The following is a 15,672-nucleotide window of genomic DNA, read 5'->3' as shown; positions in this document are numbered from 1 at the left end:
TAGTGACGAGTATTTAGTGGAAATTTGTCTTGAAATTTTTTCGTGCGCACAGCCGAACGGCGCTGACAATTTTTGTAAATTTTTAGCGCGTCACGCGTGACTACTTTGACGCCTCGAATTTCAACGGGCGTCATTGCTGCGCACTGATATTCAAGAAACATCAAGAGCTATGTATCAAACGCGTTTTATTTCAAAAGCGATAATTCCTTAAACACCATAATTCCTTTCTCACGTAATCGTCCGGTTCATACGACAGGCAACAGAATTCAGAGTTATTAAAATTAGACAAATGTTTTTTGTTTTTTTTTTTTTTTTATAAAAAGACGTACGCGTTGCGGATTAATCGTCGCTCGCAAACTCGGATGATTGTAACGAAGGGAACCGAGAGAGCGATGCATGCGATACTCGTGCGCCGTTAGCGGCGCACGCCATTTTCGAAAAAATTCCCCGTTGCCGACAAAACGACTCGACGCTCGCGGCCGGGCAAATCCTAAAATTCTGCCTTGAAGAGTCGTTAGGTTAACGCGGTGACATCGGAGGTGGTGGGCTGCTCGCTGTAATATATCGAATGATGAATCCGCGCATCGCAAACCCATAAAAACCCGTCAGCTCCGGACAGATACGAGATACGCCCTATTACTGTCCACCAACACCCGGGCGCCCCAGCGCCGTCCAGTTCGCAACGGCTAACTAAATTACCAGTTACATTTTTTACTGTCCGATCCCTGGGCGTTTTTTACCATCGTATCGAACGCAATGAAATGCTTCCCTAGGTCGTCGCGGCGGAGTACTGAAAGGCCGGTACCGAAAATGTTCCACGAGCTTTTTCGTGCTACGGTAAAACGATAGATTCGAAAAATAAATATGCGCCACCCCGCCCGTAGCGGGCGTAAACGCACCAAAAAAATATGGCTCGAGATATAAATGCGTGTATTTTCGAAAATTTTCGCGAAGCACTCGCAACACCTGCCCTTAGGCGGTGACATATTTTCTACGAAGTAGGAATAGTTTATTAACGTAATACGATATTGTTATCTCTTCGTTTCTTTTTCCCCACATCCGTCTGAAACTGCGGCTGATGTGATATAACGACGCACGCAAAAGTCGTGATGGCGTCTTAAAGCGATTATATGAGACAAGCATAATTATGAGCGGAACGTTTAATTGATGGAATTGGATCTAGTAAGCGTTAATAGTAAGCTTACCAATACCACCAGTATGCGTGTAATATGTACATCCAAACGTGACCGCACTATTTATGGTATTCATTGCATTATTAAGAGAATGTTCCTTAAGTGACTTTAATTGGACGAGGATATAATCAGCTTATTACTCGAAACCGTTTAGTTTACTCGATGACTCGAATAACTTTTCGCCTTCATTTTTAAATCAGACTATCTTAGATATATTTTAAAATTACAAGCGTGTAATTATAGCCGTCTTTAAACCGACCGAACCATTTAGATTTACACGAATAAAAAGGCTTATCAGAACGACGTCAGTTTCGGAAATAAATGGAACCACATAAAAATCGTAGTAGATCCGACTTCCTCTAGTCGCTTATGCTCTTTTATATCACTCACATACCTAGGCGAGGCCAATAAAATTACGCAAAAAATAATGTCGCATTGTCGATATATCGTAAACGACAAATTTTGTGCAAATGCCCAAAACTGCAGAAGAAAAATTTATTAACTGTGAACCGTGGATCGGTTTGGCTGGCCAGTCGAGTTGCGATTTTATTTCACGAAGAATTTTATTAGGCGCTCGCAAAATCAGCAATAACTAATATTTTACTATTTGCCGGCCCCGAGCCAAGGGACTGCGGGTTATAAAATAAAATGTTGCGCGCGTTTATGCGACTGCCGGACCACTCGTTTCGGAAGTGAGACGGTGTAAATTTTACAGTGCGCGGACGATAAACGTGTGCGCGAGATGAAACATGGTCCGAACATTTTTCTTTGCCATCCATTTGCGCGTAAGTTACGTGGTTTATTTTTTTTTTGCTGTCGTTATCTATCCGATCGATGTCGTTTTTGAGTTAGGAACGTCTAAACATTAGTTTAGAACAGAAAAATTCATTTTTGAGAAAATACCGTATGACAAGCGTAACAGTTTGGTCGGATTAGGAATTTTATTTCTCAAGTCGACATCTTAATTACGTCGTTGGTCCATGAAAGATACAACGAGGTAAACGTCTACGATCACGGCCGTTTCCCGGAAGAAGTATACTTCGCGGTTAACCTAATTTATGCCAATATTCGCCAGGGAAGGTTAAAGGTACTGCATCTTGAGAGCCATCAGGTCGTAACAGATAGTCTGTATTCGTGCCTAAGTTATGACCTCGTAGGGCCGACTTTATCCCTCGTAAAAAAGCCTGAACGGCCTTCCGAAACGAGGGAGGGCGCATAATTATTCGACGCGTCGCTCATTCGAGACTGGCCCTTTTAACTTTACTGTCTCCTCGGACGTGCACACCCGTCGAAAGTTCCGCAAAAATTACGCACGAGCGGCGGTATCAGCCGCAAGGCGAGAATGGACCTCGGCATCGATGCGTGCAAACGGCGTCGTAGATAACGATCGACAACGACCGAGTGGCGTCGAATACGTGTTTGTCCTAATATTACGACCCAATTAGCACGACCGTTCGAGATATGAAGAATTCGGAGTAAGCGGAAGGGCTCTGCGACCGATCTGGCGCACCTGCCGCAACGAGTTCTTTACGACGTGTCAGAAAAACTTTTTAATCTTAGCTCTGTTTTAGCGCATTCCACGTGTGCGTTTCATATAAAAATATTGCTCTATAAAATAGATAAAATAGATAGTTTTAGATCAATGTATATATCGCAGAGCATGCGATCTTAGATAAAGAAGGAGGATAGATGTAAATAAAATGACGAGCGCGTGTTGACAGTTTTCCTTCGTTTCTTAAATTAAAATCAAGATATAACTTTCAGGAAATTTCACGTGTATCGCCTGTAATAAATATTAACTCTTCTAGAGAGGCGTGGGCGCGCGCGCGCGCGCCCACGATCGCGTAATCAGTAAGGCGAGCGTAACTGTACGAAGTTATCAAATTGATCAAGCCAAAATAATCTGTGCGAGCGGCCATCCCGGTTATGCGCCATAAACGCAGCGTATGAGCAATACCGCGTGCCACCTAACCATGTATACCTACGAATAAACCAACGTCCACGAGGCCACCATCCATGGGATCGCCAACCACAAACGCGGGGAACATAACATAACCCGGTGTCACGCGCAGGACTTTACAACTCTGCCATCTCGTCGTTTCTCCTCCTCCCTTGACTTCTCCGTTTCTCCCTCTATCCCCTTCTTGCTCCGTTTTCGTCACCCATCGAGCACCCTCCGCGTCGCCTTTACACTGTCCAAGCGGTTCCCTCCCGATGTTATCTCTTTATCGCTTTATGTAATATCCGGGGTACTCACTACCGCTTCAAAAGTGCACTCTCGGATCGTTCGCGCTCGCAAACGGAACCGATCGGTTCTGCGCGTTGACGTTTCCGCGGAGGTGATTCTCGGCGTTGGTGAGAGAGAAAATAGGACTCTCGAGACTATAACAGTCGAGAGGTAGTAGGGTGGCAGTATTGCCAAGACCGAAAGTACCGCTCCAAGACGGAAAGGAGAACATCAGAGAGTCGAGAGAAGGGGTGGATGCCAAGTAGAAACAACCTCCTGATACCGTGGAGAACGAGGAGCTCGCTGAGGAAAAATTTTAGTTCGGAGATTACGGAAAAAGAGAGAAGCGCGCACAGCGGCGGTAAAGAGTCGCCACTCGTCGATGTCTCTACGCGTTACCGGTATGTGGATATTATTGCAAGAGTTTAAAATAACAATAAATCATCTTCTTGTACTCGAAACCATCAAATTAGTCGAATAATTAACATTGACGTTTACGACTTTTAGCGAATTCCATGCGTGATTTACATACAATCAATTTTATACGTCAAAATGAAGTCTAGATAATAATCTAGACGTATATGGCAATCATATTTGGCAGTTATAGTATATGAATGTGCGTGTGATTCTTTTTATATTTTTTTCTCCTTCCCTTTGGCATCTTAATGTTAGAAACTCAAAACTGATGTCCGATAGCTTTCCTTACGAATAAGAGGAAAGTATTCTAATTGAAAAATAAAATCGGTCTACTAACATGATTCAGAATGACAAAGCGACGATCAAAACTGAAACTGAAACGTAAGAAGAAATGAAAAGAAAACGAGAGCTGGTCGCGAAACGGCCGAGCATGTGAAGAGGCACTGAATATCCGCTGGGTGCTGGCAGATATTACTATAATGCAACTCTGGACATAAACGCGTTTACGACGCGCTGCGTTGTCATTACGCGGCCCCTGCATCGTTCGCCAGTGGCTTTAACTTTATCGGCACAACTACCAACGGGAGACTCGTCACTGACGATGCCATCGCCGTTACCAGCGTTACCACTACCAGAAACAGCAACCAGCAACAACAGCGTTCCCCTACCGCGCGCCGCGAGCGTAAGAGCACGGACGCGCGCTGCTCCGAATGTTCTCTTCTTAGGCTTCCTCTTCCCTCCCCGGAGAAACACCTGTCTGTCATGCTTTACGGTGCGCTCGTAAAAATTAATCGCCTATAATTAGAAAAATCGCAAGTGCGGCACGCTGTACCGCGCTGCTAGGGAGCTTGGCGTGAGGTACGGGAGTTTCTCCCAGTTCTTTTTGGAGCTTCCAAAGGAACAAAGGTCTCCCGTGCGAATTTTACGATATTGAGTATAACCACACAAAGTACAATCGCAGCGTGGTTTCTTTTATCCGACTGCTTGTCGGGGTACCGGCTAAGTTTAAGAAATGAACGCTTTTCGCGACGACGTCGCGCTGAGTCCCCTACGTATTTTATACTAGGCTAGGCCAATTCACTCGCTCATCACGTTCATACGCATAACGCGTGAATACAAATACATACATAATATATATATGTATATATATATATGCACGCGCGCGCGCATGTATGTATGTATATGTATATATACGCGCAATGCACGTGACAAGCTGGAGAAGGACACTTCCGTGTAATCGCCATGTCAGTGTTACATTATATCAACGTATACCGCATCCACGGGGTTCTCTCCCGCACGCATCGTCAGGGTGTTGCGGCAAGGAAGGGTTTAACGATTCGCGTAGCTGCGTCGATTTACGGCCCCTAAAACACATCGAATGCGCTTTATATGTATGTAAATTAGGTCAGGCGTTCTCCGCTCGTGGTCTCTGAACGAAACCCCTGAAACTGACGTTCGCCTCCTCTGTTGCATGGCGATACACCGGCGGGCGTCCGAGTAAAACTGGGCTCGAAGCGAAATTACGACATTTTGGCTCCGACCGTAGGCAACGAAACACATAAAGACAAGTACGGGTTGCTCGACCTTCGTCGAAAACGTGCATCGCATATCGGCCTGTAGGGCCGCGAAATCACCGAGCCTCTCGTAGATGTTCTCATTACTCCGAGTATTTTTCACATATTATAATCAAACGAATGTAAAATTATTTAAGATGCCGTACAAATGTAGGAAAGACTAGATATAAAAACATAATTATTTTATTTTAGGAAGTTAATTGTATCAATTTAATGTATGTTTTTAATTCTGATATTTTCCTATTTATCCTGACAAAGAAAGAGAAGTGATATTAGATTTATTTTGACTAAAATTTAATTTACTCGATAATACTTGCCTATTCTAATTTGTAGCTTCAAAAAGTTAAGTTAGAAAATGACCGAGATAATTTTAATAAAAATTTATAAAAAAATGAACGTATACATTTGTCACATCGTCGTTTTTGAAACGTAGTCATAGTTGAAATACTTTGTAACAAATATTGAAAATTATTCCGTTGCTTCCATTACTGTAAAGTATTCAAAGAACTCGAAGAAAACGCAATTTTATAATCGTCGCACAATAATCATCGTCTCTCTTCTTCTAATTACCGCCGTACATGTTTATGGTATTATTTAGGCATACAGAAACTTCTCTCAGGTAGGAGATGCAGCTGACGATGCTATTCCCGCGTTGCATTTCTTTTGCGAAACCGCGGCATTTAGCTGGCAATAAATCCTAACAATGGCGCTCAACTCGCGCATCTCGACAAAGAAAGCGCGAATTTTGATTTGCGAGCGTCGGATCGTCAGTAATTTTAGTAATAGCTTACTCGTCCCCGAAGCGAACGATCGTACTGGCAAAGTAGATACCCGCCGCTCAAAGTAACCACTTTCCGAGCAACGGCTCCTTCGTGGTAACTTCATAAAAGAGCCCCCCGCGTCAGATGATCCCTATAAAACAGTATATCTCAATTCTCGAGGTACTGGTAGTCGCACTTGTATAAGTCCTCGCAAATATAACTGGTGTTCCTGAAAGCTCTCTGACTTCTATGCGTGAACGAATATCTATTCTTTCAGAGAAAACAATAAAAGTCTCGCAACGCGCCTACTGCCAAACTAAATATACTTTTACATGCACGTGAAAAATGTTATGATAATCTCATTCTATAATTCTTTTCTCAAGACTTAGCATTTAATAGTACTTTCAACAGATAAAGAAATAAATCGTTCATTAGAAATACAGTCATTTCTTATATTTTATATTGCGTTCTTATTTATAAACATTCACGAGTTTCGCCACATTGTATAATTTGTAAATTAGAAAATTGAGTTTTACTTTAAAAAATTCACTTCCGCGTTCTTTAATTAAACTTACAGTGATAAAGGCAATGGAATCGAATAGCCTCTTACGCATTGAGCATGCGTTGGCATTGGCGTCGAGGGAAACAGTCGGCAAACTTTATGAGCACCCAGTACAACTTGAACGGGAATAGCACATTCTAAAGGCTTGAGCGCCGCTGCCTACGTAGGTTGCAGTTTGAACTATAAAACGACGTAAATTATGGCCGCGGATTGCAATATTATGAGGCTATATACGCACGTTTAATGATCGAAGCTACCGGGGAGGGAAGTGCGGCTAAATATTGTCCGGAAGCGGTATGGGGGTACGAGCTGACTCGTCTTCGACCGACTAGTAAGTATTGACCGGTCGGTCGCACACTATGTAACGTAAGTATTGCGATCGCTGAGAGTAACGAGAATAACGATGAACAATGGAGCGAGCGTCTTCAAGAAACGACCGAATATCGCTTGAATGAGGACAAAATCAACGCGGGCCGTCAACCAAACGTTGCGTGGAATAAACGCATTAAACTTGGTAATAATTGACATCTGTTTAAAATGATGCGATTGGATGAAATTGATCTGATCGCGCGAAACGTCCTTAAAAGATATCTATTATTAGTGATAACGAATGTGTTAACAAAAAATTTTGCAAAGAATCAATTAAATAATTCTTTAAAGAGTTTTCAGTCTTCAGTTAATTAGTTCTTCAGTCTTCAATTAATTATATCGACATGTATTAATTGTATAAGTTTGTTTGTAACTAATATAGATAAGACCGTTGAAAACAATTGTATAAATTGAAAAACGTGTTAAACTTTTAAGAAATTATTTAAATTATTGTGTATGTAAAAGAAATTTTCTCAAATTTAGCTGTTAAATATAAAGCCTATATCGGTTTACGATTTCACAGTGAAGTTTACACCGGACATCTTCAGATCGTATTCTTTGTCTTTCTCTCCTTGTGTAGAGAGAGATGCGGGTAATTCATCTTGTTTATCATTTATAAACTTATCATGCATTATTATTAAATCTTAAATAACATTATATTAGAACAAATGCAAGTATGATAAATCGCTGGTAGAGAAATTTATAAAATTTTGATATCCATACGAAATTTGCATATTGTATTTGCAACAAACAATAGAATTGTCCCTGTCGAAGAAGAGACAAGCATCACAAGTGCCGAAAAATAAAAAAATAAGTCATAAACCTGAAATTTCTTAGAGACACAGAGAGAGAAAAATTCTACATGCCACCCAGTAATTCAATACCATCATAAAAAGGAAGCACAGCAAATGTACCCAAAAGAAGTGCCCAACTTCCACGATGTCCCACAAAGTTCGTGCTTCATGAAATCTTCCGCTGCGATGTGAAAAAGTCTCTTGATCGGAAGTGGGTATCGAAAGGATACCACAATGTTGCTATACGGTTATTATCCAACAATGAGGTGCGAAATTATCGGTTAGTGGGGAAACGATCACAAAGAGATGTTTCCTTTAGATAGCTCCGTCCGAAATGCCTGCTTTATACACGGCTCATCTCCGAGCATTATCTTCGTCGAACACCTGCTAACGCTTCTTCTCGCGCAGTTGGAGGCGACATAAGAAAACAATTTTGAGAATAATCTCCCGCCATTCATTACGTGGTCACGCGAAGAAGAAGTTCTTCCGCCAGAAGCATGATACTTCTTTTTCTGCTCCATCTTCGTCTTGCGGCCCGTACTGCATCCGCTGCATGGGCGCATAAAGAAAGTCGAACATGCGAGAATCATATATATATATATATATATTCGTGACAATATTCATAACATTCACCTTGATCGTCGCCAAGAATCATTATTTCGTCCGCTCCGACTCATCCTGGCGCCTCTATTCTTACTCGTCTTCATTCTCTCGGATCACTTCTTCGTGTTTTCCAACACGGTTGGGCCGCGGCGGCGGCGATACTTAAGAGAGCGATCACGCGAGCAACTTTGTTGTCGGGGCCTTTCGCATTAATTAGCCCTTGCAAAATTTCGCGGCCCCGTATGATGCTCCGGGAGAGGTAGAACGTAGCTGGACGAATGGTGGCGAGGGTCCAGGGTTTATACTTCTGGGAAGATGGTCGTAAAGACCGCTTGGCTTCACTGGCTCTGTTATTAGCCACGTTGCTGCGACTTAAAGCGAGTAAAGCTCCGGGAAGGATACTGACAGGGCCCCGGGGATATAATCGCGCTTTACCTTTCACCCGGGAGGAAGATCTGACTAATCTTTCTGGCTTGCCATAGATACTGCATGCTTTATTTCTATGCGAGAGTGATCGCACCGAGGTTAAAAATTGAAATCGGTAAAGATTAGTAATTGACATTAAACATATGATATTACTAACATTTGTGACAAACTTGAGAAAATATATACGTAAAACGAAGTGTAAATGAAGTAATAAAAGTGATGGTAAAAGGAGTTGATTTGAAGAAATCAATGTTTAAATCGTATTTTTGCGAGAATGCCTTTGAGCGTTAATCGTGAATAATTTAATAAACAAATGCAAAGAAGACTTTTATTTCATATTTGTGAAACGAAAACTTGCAGGTGAGAAGTGGCGCACGACCGATGTCCCTCACGTGGGCGAAAGGGGAAAAGGTAGTGCGCGCGAGGGCAATCCCGACGGGACAGAGAAGTTTTACGCGGGGATTATCAGGAAGCGAAGCGAACGCCCATGAATACGGAGATCCTCCGATAAAAGGACGAAAAAAGAGGCGACGGCGGTAGAGCTGAAAGGAAAAAGACGGAACAGCACGCGAGTGGAGGAACAAAGAGAGAAAGGAAGAGGGAGGAAGAGAGAAAGAGAGCCGGGAAAGAGTTGGTAACCCAGTGCCGCCAGGAGAGTGCCAGAGCAATGTAGTCGACCACGAATGAGCGTACCAACGGATGGAGAGGCAACACTTTGTAGTTTTAATCGATCCGGTGGGACGGGGGAGAAAGACGAAGCACCCTAGTAGTCCGGGGGATGAGTCGGCGGCGTGTGGAAGAAGAGCGAGGGAGACCGCCGGAAGGCGGGACAAGGATAGACATGTTTGCAGGAAGTGGGACGAGTGTCGCTGATACGGCACGAGCGAGAGGCACGTCTGCGGGAAAGCGGGAAAGCGGGATAGAAGGAACAGGGCGAGAGAGTAGAGACCCACATCCTGCCGACTCCTACAACTTCAACCACCAGCTGGCTACACTCCTGCCTCCGCGGGGACGAGTTATATGTGAAAAGCACGTGGACCTTCGAGTGGAAGAAGGACGGCCGTATTCATTCATTTCCTCGTATATTTCGTGTAAGAGACTTTCCCTTCTTCTACGTCGATGCTCGACGTACACGCTCGTTGAGGAAAAAAAGGATGACCGACGCGATACACGCGTTGAGTTTCATTGATGATCCTGCAATAAGCAGGAGTAGCTCTATATCTCTATATATTAATCGTTTCGTTCTTATAATATTCTTTCAGTGATGTGCTCCTTGAAATGAAGCTGAATAAAGAAGGATTAAATAAGATTATGAATTTAAAATTTTAAACACTTGACATTATATTTATCTCTCTATGTTAAATCTATACATTTATTTTAAGTCCAGCATTTATCTGCGCTTAATTTTAAAATATCTCGTGGCAGTGATTCAAATATTATATCTATCGTCATTAATCTTATAATGATTTCATTAAAACTAACAAATATGATCGTTCCTAGAATTAGTTATAAAAGAATATAACTCACATTATTTATTTGGACAATATTTAAATTTTAAAACTAATCCCATCTCTTTGTCATACCATGATATGCAGTTTAATTAAGTTTTTATTTTAGCGGATTGTGCAATAGACTAAACAAATAACAAATACGAATGAAAAATTTGCTATTAGATTGTTTAGAATATAATTACTAATTCTACAGATTTTATAATTAATATAGAAAAAATCAATTTAAAAATAGATATATTAATACAAAGTTTATTAAAAGTATTAAAAATATTACGAAAGAAATTTTAAGAAAAAATAAAACGATGTTTAAACCGAACTGGCCATCGGGTCAGAATCGTGTCTAAGGATCGAATCATGTCGGAATATGATCGGGGTCGACGTCAAAGAAATTGAGGGGAGAGCATTAAAACACCGAGGGTGCGGACGGTGTCAGTGGCGTCGGCGAGGGCGGCACGTAGGCAGGAAAGGGGTAAAATCCTATCTTAATAAACGCACCCTTCCAGTTCGCGCAGCGTGTAACTTCGTACGCCTACAGTTTTGTACGCGTTGGAATGGATTTGTAATCGAATCATGTCAAGTGATTTCGCTCTGATTTGGAATTAAGAACGGAACTAGAATTTATAACATTCGATATCGAAATCGCATAAAATGAATCGGACAAAACGAATAATTAGAAATTATGATTCTAATCTTGAATCTTGAACACCTCACTAAAAATATTAATCTCTTAAATATATTATAATAATAAGTTTATAACAATTCTTAAAGGATATTTCCTTAAAGAATTATTTTGGTAGTTTCTAAAAAGATAATATAATAGTCTAATATTAAAATATTATCGCTGCCAAAATATTATTAAAATATTGTTATTATTTTGCAAATTATTTCTATAAAAGATATATAATTCTTTAAGCAAATTCTTAAGCAAGTTAAATTAAATTCTTTACGCATTTCGGATATTTCGTAAATTTTAGTACAAACAATGCATTTAATGCAAAAATTTTATATTAAATCATTAAAGCGTCATTAAAACTTCATGACTCGTGGTGCCCTTTCGGGCATGTTGTCGGAGGGTTGAATGCACGAGAACGTCGTGTTCTAACGCACTTGTAATCGTCCATAAAAGTTAATATCCGAGTGAATCTAATGATATCAATAGAGTTACTCGGCTGGTATAAAGTAATCCAAATTGCGTAATTACGTGACGTGAATTAATGTAGAAATGGACTGCCATTTCTGTGATGCACGGATTTCCTATCGTAGATTAGATTTTTGTTGTACAATTCGATGAATATCTCCATTTATTCTAAGTAATGATTAAAACGACCATCTTTATTGGGATTATATTAATTTACAATAATAGATCTAAATTTATAAAATATTATAAAAAAGATGTACTTATTATCGCATTGATATTATTATGTGTCCATCATGGTTGATATTTTAAGAAGAGAAGAAAGATAAAAAAAGAGAATAGATATATTTGGCTATGATCAATGTAGTTTTAATTAAAATTGACGTATTCTTTACTCAAAATAGACAGTAAAGTCACTAAGTAAGCGAAAAATATAATCATACAAAATGATTCACATTTTCTTTCTTATATTCTTTAATATTTTGGTTCGAATATACGCAGAAAGTTTATTTTATAAAGACATTAAAGAATAGATATTAATTAATTGGAATCATTATACTAATTTGTTTTTAGAGTAAAATGTCTTGTCCATTTATTTTTATAGAATATTTGATATCTTTATCATATCATACATTACATTATAGATTATGACAAAGTTATATTTTGAACTTACTACTTAATAATACATTAACTTGTGAATTAAGTTTTCTTAACAAACTATGATTAGTGAATGTTTACATATAGAGATTTTTTTCATTTTCATTGTTAAACATTATCTATTACAAACAATAATAAAAATATAAGTTTTTAGAAAAAATGAACTTGCTTAATATATTTTTCTTTTACAACTTGCAATATTACTGATAAAGCGTTCTCCAACGATTTTCTTACCCTCCAACTGTTCAGCAGAGTGTACTGATCCAGAGACTTGATCGATTCCACCGATTAGTCCTTAAAATCACACTGTTATCTACATGCCGATCATCTTCTTTCCTCCCTCGGCGGGAGTCTGGTATCAGTCCTCTGGTGCCGATCGCTCCTCCCGGGCATCCCCGCCGGCGAACTCACCAGCCCCGTCGGGCTGATTTGCATCACGGTTACGAGCTCGTTCGAGCTCGTGGTGGTTATATTACAGAGCGAGCGAGATGCGAACATGCTGGAAAAACAGAGACGGACAGAGGTACCTCTCGCGGTCGTACCACCCCCAAAGTGCATCGCGGGAGGCAGCTCGGACACTCATAACAATCATAACAACGGGATCTCGCGAGTAACTCGCGGACCACCTCCGCGCATCGGTACCGCCCATCGTACCGCCTCTATTACCCCTTCTATGGCGACTAACCACCAGGCGGGAGAGTCGTCACGGCGGCTGTTCTTCCCTCGGTTGTACGCCGGGGCCACTACGCAGCCAGACTGCGGACCGTCAGGGTTCAGGTCCTGAGTTTTCGCGTCGAGTTCCAATCGCGCAACGTGCACGACCACGCTGCCGAGCAAGAACAACACACGAAGAGGAGTGAATCGACCGCTTTCTCCGAGACACTGAACCCCTGCGGAATCTGGATCGTCGTTCGCAGTGTCGTTCGCAGAAGAATTTTGGACTTGGAATCGCCGGGAGACTCGAGCTAATCGTCGGAGGAGGAGCCAGACAGGATCGAAGCGATCGACACTATCTTTGCAAAGATCGCTTGCGACGTGTTGGTGAAAATCTAGAGTGTTTATAGACCGGAGAGTGATCAGGGAGTTTAAACTTGTAGCTGCGTGCGCCGACTTGTCCGGCCTATCAGCACGTGGTCACAGGGGTGGGACTTCTTTTGGTGCGCCTCGCGGGACAGTTAAGCGCAGTGAACTCTGTGACAGTTGACCAGTGAAACGTGAGATCGGGGAATTACTGGTCGAGGAGTTGACTCTGTTGGCAATTACGTCGCTCCATTACCAGCTATTTCAAGTCACCGGTGGCCGCCGCGACGATCGTTCTGTTTTGCTTTGCATTTACGACGTGAATTAGGAGTAAATGCGTGGAAACGTCATATTGCAACAAGTGCACGGAACAGGTGAAATAATATTAATTAGTCGGCGATTAAAAGACTTGATATTGACGTGAGTGTTCGGACCGATCTGTCGTCTCCGAGTAGACGCGCGAAATTTCGGGTAAAATACATGCTATCTTTAAACAAAAGAAAGCGATGAGATAAGGACTACGGCTCTAATAAGCTTCTAATTATCGCGACAGGTGCGCTGATAATTACGACGCGCGAGTGATCATCAGGTGGACACGTCAGTGTTTTTCAACAGAAAATTATATGTTACGGGCAGCAATCACGAAGTGCATGGTTTCACGCGCACAAATAGAATAATTAAAAGCACATTACGCGGAAAAGTGTGCTGTCTGTCGATTATCTGTCCGGTGACGCGTCGGAGCTATCAAGGGTCGAACTATCATTTCGAAATATCATTTCATTCAAAACACTTCGTGTCATCGAGAAAACAGTTAAAAAATATTGTCTTCCGCATTTCTTTCAATTAAACGAATATCATCTTAAGATCATCGGATACGAGACGAAGGCGTGGGATCAATCGAGTTTTATCAAGTAGCGGACAATTAACTGTTTGCTTCTTGATCACTCCTAATTACTCGCAATTATCCGTTGTAATTAAGTAGGCTGATGTCACCGGCGGCTGATATATCAGTGAATCGTTCGTTTCTCGACGTCGATCCACCACTGCTCTCAGAACGGTCTGTTAATATTCGCTATAGGAAAATTACCGAAAGATCGTGAAATTCGCGAACGAGGCGAAGAGAGACGGTAGAAGGGGGATCTCCCGAAGGGAATTAAGACGGGTCTGCCGGGTGTAAACGGTATCGGAGGAGGAACGAGAGAGGCAAGACAGACGGCTGATCTACGAAGATCGGCACGGAACCGCGACGGAATTGCACCGTGGCGGTGGAGATAAATAACAGCCGCTAAATAAATCCGCGTCAGGACGACGTCCCAAATACATCAGTCACAGATCGCCTCAGGTGAGTGTCAGGCACGCGAGTTCGCTCCTGCTTATTATAAGCCTAGGCTAATCTGGATAATTAGATGGGTCTTCTAAATGCGCGCCCTGATCGGCTGCACGTGTGTAGTCTCACATTCGCACACCGATTAACCGCGTGTACGGACGCGCCTGCGCCATGCACTACATGCACACGCGTGTAAGCGGGTTAAGATCGGCCTCGGAAACAGACATCGGAATGGAAATTAATTAATTTTGCATTTCACGTATCTCATATCATAATTTTGGAATACGATTAAAAAACACTTGGATTACAATCTTCTAAAAACAAAACTTTTTACGCTCGATATTTATCATTGGTGTAAACTTATTATCAATTACGAACGAGTGTTAAGGACCTTCATTATGTTCAGGCTAAAAGAAAAAATGAACGAGAAGTCAATTTTGAGATTTATCTGTCCGTTTTCATTGTCATGCGCATATTCACGCGGCATCGTTTGCGTGCCTCGTGAGCGGTAATCGTTGATTCGATACCATTTAGTTAATTTTGGTAATTAAGTAAGTTCCTCTCCCAAAGTTTGATCATGCGGGAATTCTGCTGGCAGGGGATTGAAAACAGCGTTTCGTTCTCTGCGCTGCACTTCAACTTGGTGATAATTTCATCCAGATATTTAGCTGCGTACTAATAATTAGCGTGATAATTATGCGCGTTTGCGTATACTTGAGTCTACGCGGACTGTATGACCTGGAAATGCTAATTAAGGGATCGGTTGAGCTCGTAAACGTAATGCAGTCGTATAGAGTTCTCTTAATCTTCATTGTCTTTTGTACTGATGCGAAGAAACAGCATCATGTAGATGTTACATCAGATAAGACACATCACAGTAGTCACATAGTAATTATCCTGATTAGCAGTGATGTAACACAAGCTATTTTTAAGACACCCGATATAATATTATCATTAACTCTGAATGCATGTAATTATTTCAATGTTAAAAATAAAAACTAAATTTATAACTGAAGAATAACAATAATTTATTTTAGGAATGCAAAGAGCGTTCGGAAATATTTGTTTAATTAATAGTTTTCTTAGATGTGACGAA

General features: G+C 41.3%; 1 protein-coding gene and 1 long non-coding RNA gene across 5 annotated transcripts in view; both read left to right on the top strand.

The window, feature by feature from the left end:
* The first annotated feature begins 3,383 nt into the window (after nt 1-3,383).
* Nucleotides 3,384-11,509, top strand: LOC148935111 (uncharacterized). The gene is made up of 3 exons (XR_016140669.1): nt 3,384-3,821; nt 6,750-7,248; nt 9,287-11,509. It is a non-coding gene; the product is annotated as an uncharacterized LOC148935111 (long non-coding RNA).
* Nucleotides 11,510-12,956: 1,447 nt separating this feature from the next.
* pdm3 (POU-domain protein pdm3) overlaps nt 12,957-15,672 on the top strand; it is a 110,303-nt gene continuing 107,587 nt past the window's right edge. For all 4 annotated transcript variants that reach the window (XM_089082781.1, XM_011631187.2, XM_011631186.2 and 1 more), the window contains exon 1: nt 12,957-14,591. The gene's annotated coding sequence lies outside the window, so the exon portion shown is untranslated. The remainder of the gene's footprint in view (nt 14,592-15,672) is intronic.

This window comes from Pogonomyrmex barbatus, unplaced genomic scaffold (genome assembly GCF_055798465.1).
Source record: "Pogonomyrmex barbatus isolate J1 unplaced genomic scaffold, ASM5579846v1 scaffold6, whole genome shotgun sequence".
Lineage (NCBI taxonomy): Eukaryota > Metazoa > Arthropoda > Insecta > Hymenoptera > Formicidae > Pogonomyrmex > Pogonomyrmex barbatus.
The sequence above is the reverse complement of the archived record's forward strand: the minus strand, read 5'-3'. Positions and strand labels throughout refer to the sequence as shown.